We start from the raw sequence: 13,511 nt of genomic DNA, 5'->3' as shown, positions 1-13,511 counted from the left end.
TCCCTCAACAGGTGCTTTTGACTTGAAGACCCTTCATCAGCCTGGCTTAACCTTTCTTGGAACCACGCTGTAGGACAAAATTCTTCCTTTCTGATCCTCATTCCTTCCCTCTCTCCTTCAATGAATATGAGACCTATATCTGAAAGCTCTCTCTGCCTTCCCCTGACCCCTCCCTGTGATGGTTTAAAATATACCCACAAGTTCATTGACATTCCCTTCAAAAGGTAGTGATAATTTCTCTCCTCTTGGATGGTGAACTAGATTTAGTGACTGCTTCTAAAAAATAGAAGACAGAAGTAATGGCATCTAACTGCCAACACTACATGTCATAAAAAAGCATTGTGGCTCTCTCCTTCCTTACTCTTGGTTCACTTGCTCTGGGAGAAGCCAGCTGCCCTGTCACGAGGGTACTCAAGTACACCTATGGATAGGCCAACATGGTGAGGAGCTGAGGCTTCTTGCTAATAGGCATGTGAGTGGGCCACTATGTTCGTAGCAGATCATCCAGCCTCAGTTAAGCTTTCAGATTACTGTTACCTAAACAAACATCTTGATGGCAACCACATGAGAAACCCTAAGCCAACACCATTCAACTAATTTGCTTCTAGATTTCAAATCCTTAGAAACTCTGTGAAGTAACAAATATTTATTTTAAGCTGCTAGGTTTTGGAGTAGTTTGTTTCAAAGCAATAGATAACCAATAGGTTTCTTACACATCTACTGTATTTCCCCATGTATAAGATGCACCCTTTTTGAAAATGTTGGGGTCTAAAAATTGGGTGCGTCTTATACAGTGGTTGTAGTTTTTTACTTGAATTTTGCACCTTTTCATGCTTGTTTTTGTGCTCATTATTGTAGATTTTTTTACTTGCATTTCTCACTTTTTCACGCTTGCTGTCTTTGCGCTCAGTTTCACACTTGTTACTGGTATATTACACTAGGTTACGTTTTGGCACGTTCTGCCCAGAAATGGCTCAGAAAAGATTTTTGTACAGTGCTGAATTCAAGTTAAAAGTGATCCAGTTTGCAAAAGTGAATGGAAATCGTGCTGTGAACGTAAGTTTGGTCCTCCTCCAACTGAGAAATCAATCCGAGAGTGGCTACAGGAAGAAGAAACCCTACTGAAAATGCCACAGCAGAGGAAGGCCATGATTCTGAGAGGGAATTGAAGATATGGATTGAGGAGCAAAGGGCAATTGGAATTCCTGTGTCCACAAAGATGATTCAGCATGAGGCAAGAAAAATTGCTGATGAAAAAGAAGTTACAAAGGATACAACTAGTACTTCAGATTCATGAAATGGAATGGACTAAGCATGTGTATATGCACCTGACTTGCCCAAAAGATATCTGGAAGCTATAAGCAGAAGGTCCTTGAATTTCATCATTTTGTCATTCAATGTCGGAAGACACATCAGTTTGAATTGGGACAGATTGCAAATACGGACAGTCTCCCTTCAATTTGATGTCCCAAGTAACAGAACTGTTGTTAAGAAGGGGGTGAAAACTGTAACTGTGAAGACAAGTGGACATGGAAAGAGCCATTATCAGTATACAGTTGTTCTAGCTTGTTGTGCCGATGGAACCAAGCTGCCTCCTATGCTGATTTTCAAACGCAAAGCAATGCCAAAAGAAGACATTCTTCAAAGAGTGATTGTCCATGTTCATGACAAGGGTTGGATGGATCTGGATGGGATGAAGATCTGTTTGAGAAAGTTTGGAGAAAGAGACCAGGTGGGCTTTTACACAAACCTGCCCTATTGGTGCTTGATCAGTTCTGGGCACACATAACAAAAAACACAAAGAAGACTGCTGCAGAGAAAAAAACAAAACTTGCCATCATACCTGGAGATTTGACAACCCAGCTCCAATCACTTGATGTCAGCATTAACAAACCTTTCAAAGCTGCCATGAGAACCAATGGAACCAATGGATGTGGATGAAGTCTTCTGAGGACAATTTGAAACCAGCAGGAAGAGTGAAGAAACCAACTATTGTATAGGAAAAGTTTGTACCTGGGTGAAAATGTCTGACCTGTGTTGGTGCAGTGGATAAAGCACCAACCTGGGATGCTGAGGTCGCCAGTTCGAAACCCTGGGCTTGCCTCGTCAAGGCACATATGGGAGTTGATGCTTCTTGCTCCTCCCCCTGTTCCATCTCTTTTCTCTCTCTCACTAAAAGTGAATAAAAAAGCCCTGGCTGGTTGGCTCAGTGGTAGAGCTTCGGCCTGGCATGCAGGAGTCCCAGGTTTGATTCTCAGCCAGGGCACACAGGAGAAGCGCCCATCCGCTTCTCCAACGCTCTCCCTCTCCTTCCTCTCTGTCTCTCTCTTCCCCTCCCGAAGCCAAGGCTCCATTGGAGCAAAGTTGGCCCCGGGCGCTGAGGATGGCTCTGTGGCCTCTGCCTCAGGCGCTAGAATGGCTCTGGTTGGGGCAGAGCAACACCCCAAATGGGCAGAGCATCGCCCCCTGGAGGGCATGCTGGGTGGATCCCGGTCGGCCACATGCGGGAGTCTGTCTGACTGCCTCCCCATTTCCAACTTCAGAAAAATACAAAAAAATAGTGAATAAAAAAAATTTACTACTGGGTGAAAAGATCCTGGGATAATATCAAGATTGAGATCCTTGTCATTTAAGAAGTGTGGCAGCATCAGCCTGGCATATGGAAGTCCTGGGTTTGATACCCAGCCAGGGCACACAGGAGAAGCACCCATCTGCTTCTCCACCCTTCCCCCTCTCCTTTCTCTCTGTCTCTCTCTTCCCTTCCCGCAGCCAAGGCTCCATTAGAGCAAAGTTGGCCTGGGCGCTGAGGATGGCTCAGTGGCCTTCGCCTCAGGCACTAGAATGGCTCCTGTTGCAATGGAGCAACGCCTCAGATGGGCAGAGCATCACCCCCTAGTGGGCAAGCTGGGTGGATCATGGTCAGGAGCATGTAGGAGTCTGTCTCTCTACCTCCCCGCTTCTCACCTCAGAAAAATACAAAAAAATAAAAAAAAGAAGTGTGGCATTTCAAATGCCATAGATGAAACTGAGGATGAGGCAATATATGAAGACAGTGATTCGTCATCAGACACAGATGAGGACAAGCTAATAGATGGGAGTTTTGACAGTGATGAGAAGTTGTATGAATTTTATGATGAATAAAACTTGAGTTCAGTAACATTATGTAATACTTTTTTTTCAAATTTTGGGTCCCAAAATTAAGGTGCATCTTATACACAGGAGCGTCTTATACATGGGGAAATATGGTAATCATATCTTCTTATCTACTTCTCAGGAGACCAAATAACAGTATTGTGTTTTGTTTCTTTTTTTTTATTTAATTAATTTATTTATTTTTTATTTATTCATTTTAGAGAGGAGAGGAAGAGACAGAGAGAGAGAGAGAGGAGAGACGGAGAGAGAGAAGGGGGGGAGGAGCTGGAAGCATCAACTCGCATACGTGCCTTGACCAGGCAAGCCCAGGGTTTCGAACTGGCGACCTCAGCATTTCCAGGTCGATGCTTTATCCACTGCACCACCACAGGTCAAAAAAAAAGAAGAAGAAATCATCACCTTTTTTTTTTTTTTTTTTTACAGGGACAGAGAGAGAGAGAGTCAGAGAGAGGGATAGACAGGGACAGACAGACAGGAATGGAGAGAGATGAGAAGCATCAATCATTAGTTTTTCTTTGAGAGACCTTACTTGTTCATTGATTGCTCTCTCATATATGCCTTGACTGTGGGCCTTCAGCAGACTGAGTAACCCCCCCGCCTGAGCCAGCGACCTTGGGTCCAAGCTGGTGAGCTTTTGCTCAAACCAGATGAGCCCGTGCTCAAGCTGGCGACCTCGGGGTCTCAAACCTGGTCCTCTGCATCCCAGTCTGACGCTCCATCCACTGCGCCACCATCTGATCAAGCCATCACTTTCTCTTTTTTTTGAGGTTTTATTTGATTTTTAGAGAGGAAGAGAAAGGAAGGAGCAGGAAGCATCAACTTGTAGTTGCTTCTTATATGTGCCTTGACCTGGCAAGCCCAGGGTTTCAAACTAGCAACCTCAGCATTCCAGGCCAACACTCTATCCACTGTGCCACCACAGGTCAGGCTGTATAGTTTCCTTTTTTTTTTACAGAGACAGAGAGAGAGTCAGAGTGAGGGATAGACAGGGATAGACAGACAGGAACGGAGAGATAAGAAGCACCAATCATTAGTTTTTTGTTGCGCATTGCAACACCTTAATTGTTCATTGATTGCCTTCTCATACGTGCCTTGACCACGGGCCTTCAGCAGACCGAGTAACCCCTTGCTCAAGCCAGCGACCTTAGGCTCAAGCTGGTGAGCTTTCGCTCAAACCAGATGAGCCCTCGCTCAAGCTGGTGACCTCAGAGTCTCAAACCTGGGTCTTACGCATCCCAGCCCAATGCTCTATCCACTGCGCCACTGCCTGGTCAGGCTATAGTTTCTTTTTAATCACTGAGTTGTATTCTATTGTATGAAAGGACTAAGTCTGTTTATCCATTCTCTTATTAATGGACATTGGGTCTTTTCCAGATTTGGGCTATTAAGAATAAAGTTGCTATGACCAACCATCACAAGTCCTTTTGTGGACATATATGTTTTCATTTCTCTTGGGTAAATGCCTAAGAATGGAATTTCTAGGTCATAGGGTTGATGTTTGTTTAATTTTATTAGAAACATACACATATTATTCAAAAGTGGTTATAACATTTTACACTACTATTAGCAATATATGAAAGTTCTATTCCACTGCCATGCTAACATTTGATGTTATTAGTATTTTAATTTTTGCCATTTTGTGGATGTTAAGTGATATTACAGTGTGGTTTTAATTTGCATTTCCCTAGGACTAATAATGCTGAACATATTTTCATGTAATTATTGACCATTTGTATTATCTTCTCTTATGAAAATCCATTCAAATTTTCCACTTATAATTGGGTTCTCTTTTTTATTGGTTTGTAAGATTTTTTCTTTTCTTTTCTTTTTTTTTTTTTTTTGTATTTTTCTGAAGGTGGAAACGGAGAGAAACAGTCAGACAGATTCCCACATGCGCCCGACCGGGATCCACCCGGCACACCCACCAGGGGCAACGCTCTGCCCACCAGGGGGCGATGCTCTGCCCCTCCGGGGCATCGCTCTGTTGCGACCAGAGCCACTCTAGCGCCTGGGGCAGAGGCCAAGGAGCCATCCCCAGCGCCCGGGCCATCTCTGCTCCAATGGAGCTTCGGCTGCGGGAGGGGAAGAGAGAGACAGAGAGGAAGGAGAGGGGGAGGGGTGGAGAAGCAAATGGGCGCTTCTCCTGTGTGCCCTGGCTGGGAATTGAACCCAGGACTTCTGCACGCCAGGCCGACGCTCTACCACTGAGCCAACTGGCCAGGGCCTGTAAGATATTTTTTAAAATATATTCTGGATCAAGTTATTTGTCAGATTGGTCATTTTGGTTTAATTTTGTTTTATACAGGGGGTCCTTGGGTTACGACAGTCTTGACATATGACATTTCAAGTTTATGATGCTTACTCCCATAAAAACTTTAAGAAATTGAGATGTGACTGTTTTGCCTTACACTGTACTGTTAGTGTCATACTTATGAACTATGTAGACAAACTAGTTTGGTTGCACATGGCAGAAGAATATCAAGTACAGTGTACAGTATAGTATATTTATGTCCTTTTCCTTTTTTTGTGGCTTAGTTGTGTTTTTATGTTCTAGATTACGATTTTACAACTGTGTGAGAATAGGTAAGTGACTTAGGCTAGGGTGTATTTCAACTTACACTAAAATTCAGGTTATGTCACTGTTGTAGGAACGGAGCTGTATTGTAACCGAGGACCTCCTGTACTTATGTAAAAACCTTTATATGATTACAAAGCCAATGTAAAAAATAAGATATATATAATATATATAAATATATATAAAATAAGATATATTCTAAAAGTCCACATTCCATTCCTGGCTGCCTTACAATTTGTTTTTTTCTTTTTAAGTTTTTGGTGGCCCTGGCTCGTGGCTCAGTGGATACTGCGTCAGCACGGGGTAGGAAGATCCCAGGTTCTATTCCCTATCAGGGAACACAGGAAAAGCTACCATCTACTTCTTTACCCCTCCCCCTTCTCTCTCTCTTTCTTCTCCCCCTGAAGTCATGGCTCAATTGGTTCAAACACATTGGCCCCGGGCGCTGAGGATGGCTTCCTGGAGCCTCCACCTCAAGTGCTAAAAATAGCTTGGTTATGAGCATGGCCCAAGATGGGTAGAGCATCGGCCCCAGATAGGTAGGGGCTGTCAGGAGGGATCACGGTTGGGGTGCATGTGGAAGTCTGTCTATCTCCCCTCCTCTCACTTGGAAAAGAAAAAATAAATTAAATAAATAAATTCTAGGTATGCTCTAAGCATATTTAAGAGATCATCCCACTTAATTCTCAAAATAACCCTATAAGGTGCTATTATTATAATTTTACAGATGAGAAAACTAAAGAACAATACTTGCCCAAGTTCACACAGTTGACAAGTGCAAAAGTCATTTTCAGAAAAGCAGCTGTTTGAGTTAGTTCATGCTTCTTAACTCCTTTGTGGAATGAGATAGAACCTTATTCCACAAATAAAGTCATAAAGATAAAAGTAAATAAATACCTAGATGAGAATTAAGGGGAACAAAGCATTCAAAGAAAAAACGACAGTCTGAACAGAAAGTATAAGAATGACTAAGGGAAAGGCAGTTGGTTCATATTAACTGAATGAAAGAGTTAATGTAAGTTATTTGGAGGAGGTAACGTTATAAAGGAAAGTTGAGCATATTATGAAGGATCTTCAAGAAAGAACTCATGAGAAGGAAGAGAAAAAGTATTTGTGACTTAATGATATTGTAAATGAAACTTTTGTAAAGTGAGTTTTGAAGGAAAATAAGTATTCCATGAATATCTTGGGAAAAAGTGCAAAACTTAATTCACACACAGATGTGGCCTCAAAACAAATTTATACAACTAGATTTAGATTCTCTTTACCATCATCATCTTCAGCACAAAAAAAATCCTTAGCAATCCCTGCAGTAAGAGATAGCTTTATTCAGAATAAAGGAAAAGATGGAATCAGAGGCCACAGCCAAACAAAACTTCCATCTCACAGGGAAATGGAAAGGATAGGGAAAATGGTATCCATAAATGTTTCTTTTTCACTTTCAGTAATCATTTTCTTTCTTTCTTTCTTTTTGTGTGTGTGACAGAAACAGAGAGAGGGACAAATAGGGACAGACAGACAGGAAGAGAGAGCAATGAGAAGCATCAATTCTTCATTGCAGCACCTTAGTAGTGCATTGATTGTGTTCTCACATGTTCCTTGACCAGGGGGCTACAGCAGAGTGAGTAACCCCTTGCTCAAGCCAGCAACATTGGGCTCAAACCAGCAACCATGGGGTCATGTCTGTGATTGCACACTCAAGCCAGTGACTTTAGGGTTTCGAACCTGGGTCCTCTGTGTCCCATTCCACACTCTATCCACTGTGCCACTGCCTCATCAGGCAGTAATCATTTTCTTAAAAAGACAATTGTTGGGAGGGAGGAAGGATAAAAGAGAAATTTCTTTATTGTCCTTCTCAATGTTCTGCAGGGGAGGGTAAACCCAGTGTCTTTGGTCTTCCTATTACTTAATATGAACAAATAATAATTAGGAAAATTACCCCCCCAAAATTTATTGTGGGCCTCCTGTGTGTACCAGACATAGTAATACATGCAAACTTCTCTCCCATCTCAACCTTTTCAGAGATCATTTTACACAGTGCCACCCTGGCCAGGTAGTTCAATTGTTTAGAGCATTATCCCCAAATACCAAGGTTGTGGGTTAGATCCCAGTCAGGGCACATACAAGAATCAACCAACGAATGCATAAAAAAGTGGAACAACAAATCAATGTTTCTCTCTCTCTTCTTCTCTCTCTAAAATCAAACAATTTTTAAAAGTGTATTTTACTCGGTGCCTTTGTAGAAGTTATTTTCCTCAGTGCCTTTGCAGATAAACTAGCTGTTCCTGCTAAAAGGTGACCCTATGGCTGCTGGTATATACATCATGATCATAGTATTTTGCCCAAAAGCCAAGGACAAACCTCTGACACAGCAATCCTGTAATCCAACACACCTCTCAAGAATGCTTTATAGGCAGAAGTGACTACAGGGTGGGAATCTGAGCTGCATGCAGCTCTTTTTGATATTTTGATTGATAAGACTGTGCAATCCAGCAAAGCAGGCTGGAATTCTGCCAAATAAGAGCAACTCCTCCAAAATAACTAATGACATTCATTGATCTAGAAGTAAGGGAGGAGCCAATATCTTTTCTTTATGAATTATCAGAGCTGGCTTAAGTCCTAGAGAGACTCTAAGCATTAAAAGGATTGCGGTGCCCTCCTCTCCCCCATACACATAATTCCAAGATGAATGTTATTAATTTCAACAACGTTCTGATTTTTCTCATGAGGACAGCTTCAATTTAATTTTTTATTTTTATTTTTTATTTTTTTGCATTTTTCTGAAGCTGGAAACAGGGAGAGACAGTCAGACAGACTCCCACATGCGCCCGACCGGGATCCACCCGGCACGCCCACCAGGGGCGAGGCTCTGCCCACCAGGGGGTGATGCTCTGCCCATCCTGGGTGTCGCCATGTTGCGACCAGAGCCACTCTAGCGCCTGGGGCAGAGGCAAAGGAGCCATCCCCAGCGCCCGGGCCATCTTTGCTCCAGTGGAGCCTTGGCTGCGGGAGGGGAAGAGAGAGACAGAGAGGAAGGCGCGGCGGAGGGGAGGAGAAGCAAATGGGCGCTTCTCCTGTGTGCCCTGGCCGGGAATCGAACCCGGGTCCTCCGCACGCTAGGCCGACGCTCTACCGCTGAGCCAACCGGCCAGGGCTCAATTTAATTTTAATGCCAAATATGAAATTATTTCCAGAAAAAATTGATACCCCTCATAGTTTGATACATGTATCATTATACTAGATTCATGTGTACAACATAGCAGTTCCATCTTTGTATACGAAACAAAGTGATCACTACAATGTCTATTTACCATCCATCACTATACAATTGATTCTCTTTACCCATCTTGCCTCCCCCTAGCCCTCTTCCCCTCTAATAATCACCAATCTACTCTCTGCATCTATGAATTTGTTTTTATTTGTTTTTTGGGTTTTTTTTTTTGTATTTTTTCTGAAGCTGGAAATGGGGAGACAGTCAGACAGACTCCCGCATGCGCCCGACCGGGATCCACCCGGCACGCCCACCAGGGGCGACGCTCTGCCCACCAGGGGGCGATGCTCTGCCCCTCCAGGGCGTCGCTCTGCCGCGACCAGAGCCACTCTAGCGCCTGGGGCAGAGGCCAAGGAGTCATCCCCAGCACCTGGGCCATCTTTGCTCCAATGGATGCAAAGATGCATCCCCTGCGGGAGGGGAAGAGAGAGACAGAGAGGAAGGAGGGGAGCGGGGTGGAGAAGCAAATGGGCGCTTCTCCTATGTGCCCTGGCCGGGAATCGAACCCCGGTCCCCCGCACGCCAGGCCAACGCTCTACCGCTGAGCTGAGCCAACTGGCCAGGGCCTATGAATTTGTTTTTATTCATTCGTTTTTTAGATTCCACATACAAGTGAAATCATATGATATTTGTGTCTGACTTATTTCACTTAGTATAATAACCTCTATGTCCATCCATGTTGTCACAAATGGTATTTCATATTATAATTTTTTTCTCTTTTTTGAGTGAAAGGAGGAGAGATAGACTCCTGCATGCACCCCGTCCGGGATCCACCCCGCAAACCCTGTCTGGGGCTAAAGCTAGCTTGCTTGAACAAATCAAGCCAACAGCTACAAGAGGAGAAGAGAGAGAGAAAGGGGAGCCGGAGGGGAGGAGAAGTAGATGGTCACTTTTTATGCGTGCCCTGACCGGGGATGTAACCTGGGATGTCCATAAGCCAGGCCAATGTTCTATCCAATGGAATCATTCAGCTAGGGCCAAGATTTCAAATTTTTACTGCTGAGTAATAATCCATTGTACGTATGTATATATCACATCTTTTTTTTTTTTTTTTTTTTTTTTTTTTTTTTTTTTTTTTTGAGAGAGAGAGAGTGAGGGAGAGACAGAGGCATGGATTTGTTGTTCCACTTATGCATTCATTGATTGACCAAACCTTCTTTATCTATTCATCTTTCAATGGACTCAGGTTGTTTCCGTATATTAGCTATTATAAATAATGCTTCAATAAACATAGCAATGCAAACATCTTTTCAAATTAGTGTTTTCATTTTCTTCAGATAAATATCCAGAAGTGGGATAACTGTATCATATGGTAGTTCTATTTTTAATTTTTTGGGAAACTCCATAATGTCTGCCATAGTGGCTACATCAATTTACATCCCCACCAACAGCAGTAGGGTTCTCTTTTCTCCATATCCACTTGTTATTCCCCCTCCTACTTAAAATGCACATAATTTACCTACTGGGTAACTTATCAGTGTTTATTATAAACTGATGAAGGTCTGGTGGCTGAAAATCACCTACCTAGCTTAAACTTAGCCACGGCTACAATTACCTTTCATATCATTTGAAATATATACTATTTTTTGCCTTGTGCCCACTCCACTGTGCACCCACGGCACAAACCTATAATACTGTCTTTCTCGTGCACCTCCTCTACCCTCTTTTAGTGGTGGATCCTTAGAAACCCCTTCCACAATTCAAGCATCCTTCATCACAAATAGTTTGAAAAGCATTGGTTGTAACCACTATATCTATCAATGCTGCATGACTAGAGTATAGAAAAAACTATACGTTAGCAGAATTCCCAAAAAATCATACCTGGGCATCCAGGTCAACAGTTAAATAAAACACTACAGTGGGCTCTATAACCATTACACGCTATGGCATGGGCCTCACAGTAATGCATGACAGGTCCTCAATAATCCCTTTGGGTGGGCCCTTGAATGACATCCTTTTCCTAGCAGGTTCCTACTACAGCATTCTATTCCTAAACATAGAATATGTTTTCATATACTTTGTAATTCATATATAAACGTACTTCTTTAATGTTTTTATGCAGCTTTCTATGCCTTATGCACACATATATCAGTATTTTCTGTCTTCAGTTGCAAAATTTGGAAGCATAGATGCTAATACTCCATAGTTTACTTTTTCTTTTTAAATTTATTTTTTTCTTATTTTCCAAGTGAGAGGAGGGGAGATAGACTCCTGCGTGTGCCCTAACCAGGATCTACCCGGCAACCCCCGTCTGGGGCCAATGCTCTGCCCATTTGGGGCCCATAGTTTTCTTTATAGAGTACTTTGTTCAGTGCTTTGTGTCATTTGACACTTGAAAATATATTCTGATAATACAATAATGATACTAGCATCATCACCCAATGGCTGGAATACTGTTAACAAGAGTGGGGGTATTTAAGAGATACCTGTGGTCAATATTTCTACGACTTTTCCTTTGGCAAAAAAAAAAAAGAGCCTGCTGAATATTCATCTAATATATATATATGCAATCTTAGTACTATCATAGTCTAAATTTGCAGCTCTAATTAATGAAACCCAATTCTAGCAGTACCTAAAATCACAGGCCTGCATTTCTGCCTCTACCATCTGATCAGCGTGTGGTCCTATATCCTTCAGATCTATCTTATAACCTCTTTGTCAAATTGGATGAAAGTAGAGCTTGTGGTTAACTGTTACTGACCCTTATACTGAGGCCCTGTGCTAGTTAAAGGCCTCATCTCTACCATTGCTATGGAAACTGCCCCCTTTCTCTCCCTACAACCTGTTGTGGCACTCTTTCCTGATTACAGAAGAGTAGGCCTCTCTCCATATTCGTTGCCAGATTGGAATCTTCAAACTGTGGGGCGGAGGTGTAGCAGAACATTGCCTCATGTGTCACATAGGCAAGGCACCCCCTCAACTCATGTTCTGCCAGTACTCTTATTTCCTCCTCTCTGGTCACGTCCAATTTTTTGCTTGTTTGTGTTTTGTTTTGTTTTGTTTTGAGAGAGGAATGGCAGGGTAGGGAGAGAGAAATCACTGTTGCTACAGTTAGTTGTGCATGCAATGATTGCTTCTCATACATGCCCTGAACAGGGCGCCAACCAGCACCCTTAGATCAAGCCTGAGCCTTCGGTGTTCCCGGGCTACTCTATTCACTGTGCCACTGGCTAGGGCTCCAATTTCTTTTTGAGATATAATTGTCATATAATACTTGTTTCAGGTAAAGCCATGTCCAAATTGACTGCAGAACGTTCTGGTTATTTCCTGACAAGACATGCTCCATGATGGGGAAGAGAACTGCTGTGAGGTACTTAACATGACACTGACCAATCCTCCTCAGGGTCTACAGAGAGAGGAAGGGGATCAGAATGTGCTCACAGGCAGCCTTGCTGAATGGGGTAATGTGCTGCTTTCTACCAGGTACCAACCCCCAAATATAAAGCAAATGGGACCAAAAAAGTGCTGCTGGGTGAAAAACAGACTCTCTGTCAGATACACACATCTACAGAGTAATTCAGTGTCTTGGGTAAAAGATCTGTAGTGCAGAGCAGGGCCACGTCGAGGAATAGGTGATAGTAAACTTACAGCACACACCGTTTTTACAAGGATGTTCCAGTCATAAAACACTGCCAGCCTCCTTAGTCCTCTTACCCATCCCCTGGTTCCTTGGTTTTAGAAGCCTCAACTTCTACCTTGGTTCAAATATTACTCCTTCGGTTTTAAGAAGTCCCTAAGAGAAGTAATTAACACAGTCCCCCAAGGTTACTCAACTCACTGTTGAGTAACACAGATATTGTAGTTGGGAACGTCTTTCCTGGGTTTTACTCATTTCCGCCTTGCTGCAGTCTGAGCTCACTGCTCTCCAGTTCTGCATTCGGCATAGATGGAAACTAGCCAACCATCTTCGGAATAACAACTCACCAGGGACTCAGGGCCGGAAGGTCATTCTGTCCCTCCAGTACTGCGCAGCCTTCCAGAGCACTCCTGGGGCCTGGGGCAAAGAGGACAGGGAAATCGAGGATGGAGTCTAACACCCTGGCAGGCAGAGACAAAAAAAAAAAAAAAAAAAAAAGCGCCAGACAATGATAACACAGACACACCGACACTGATGGCGACAACATACAAAGCGGAGACAGAGACAGACAAGATGGTTCCCTCAGTTCGGGCGAGGCTGCGGAATTACAATACGGTACTTATAGGGGAAACATCCTAACTAGAAGCTTCTTCCGTCGCCCAAGCAATCGACTCGCCCCTCCACTCGGCCCCTGAGAATCCCCAATCCTGCCCAAGTACGAGTGACAGCTCCCGCTGGAAAACAAATCCGAGAAGAAGACGGAAAGCGGGTACTCCAGCCCGGGGTGTACCAGACCGCAGAGCCGGATCGTGGAGGCCCCTGCCCAGCCCCTGCGGCGCCAGTGCTCCGCCTCCTGACAGGCAGCAGCCAATGAGCAGCTCCTGCCGCTGGCCTTTAAGAACTGCGCGCACTCCCCCTGCAGCGGACGCTGCGGG

At 43.5% G+C, this 13,511-nt stretch overlaps 1 protein-coding gene across 6 annotated transcripts in view; it reads right to left on the bottom strand.

The window, feature by feature from the left end:
• The window catches only part of TP53BP1 (tumor protein p53 binding protein 1), a 139,001-nt gene that overhangs the window by 124,771 nt on the left and 719 nt on the right, over positions 1–13,511 (bottom strand). For all 6 annotated transcript variants that reach the window (XM_066343252.1, XM_066343253.1, XM_066343254.1 and 3 more), the window contains exon 2: positions 12,924–12,993. The gene's annotated coding sequence lies outside the window, so the exon portion shown is untranslated. The remainder of the gene's footprint in view (positions 1–12,923; positions 12,994–13,511) is intronic.

Source organism: Saccopteryx leptura, chromosome 6 (assembly GCF_036850995.1).
Source record: "Saccopteryx leptura isolate mSacLep1 chromosome 6, mSacLep1_pri_phased_curated, whole genome shotgun sequence".
Lineage (NCBI taxonomy): Eukaryota > Metazoa > Chordata > Mammalia > Chiroptera > Emballonuridae > Saccopteryx > Saccopteryx leptura.
Note: the sequence above shows the minus strand (reverse complement) of the source record. Positions and strands in the feature narration are given on the sequence as shown.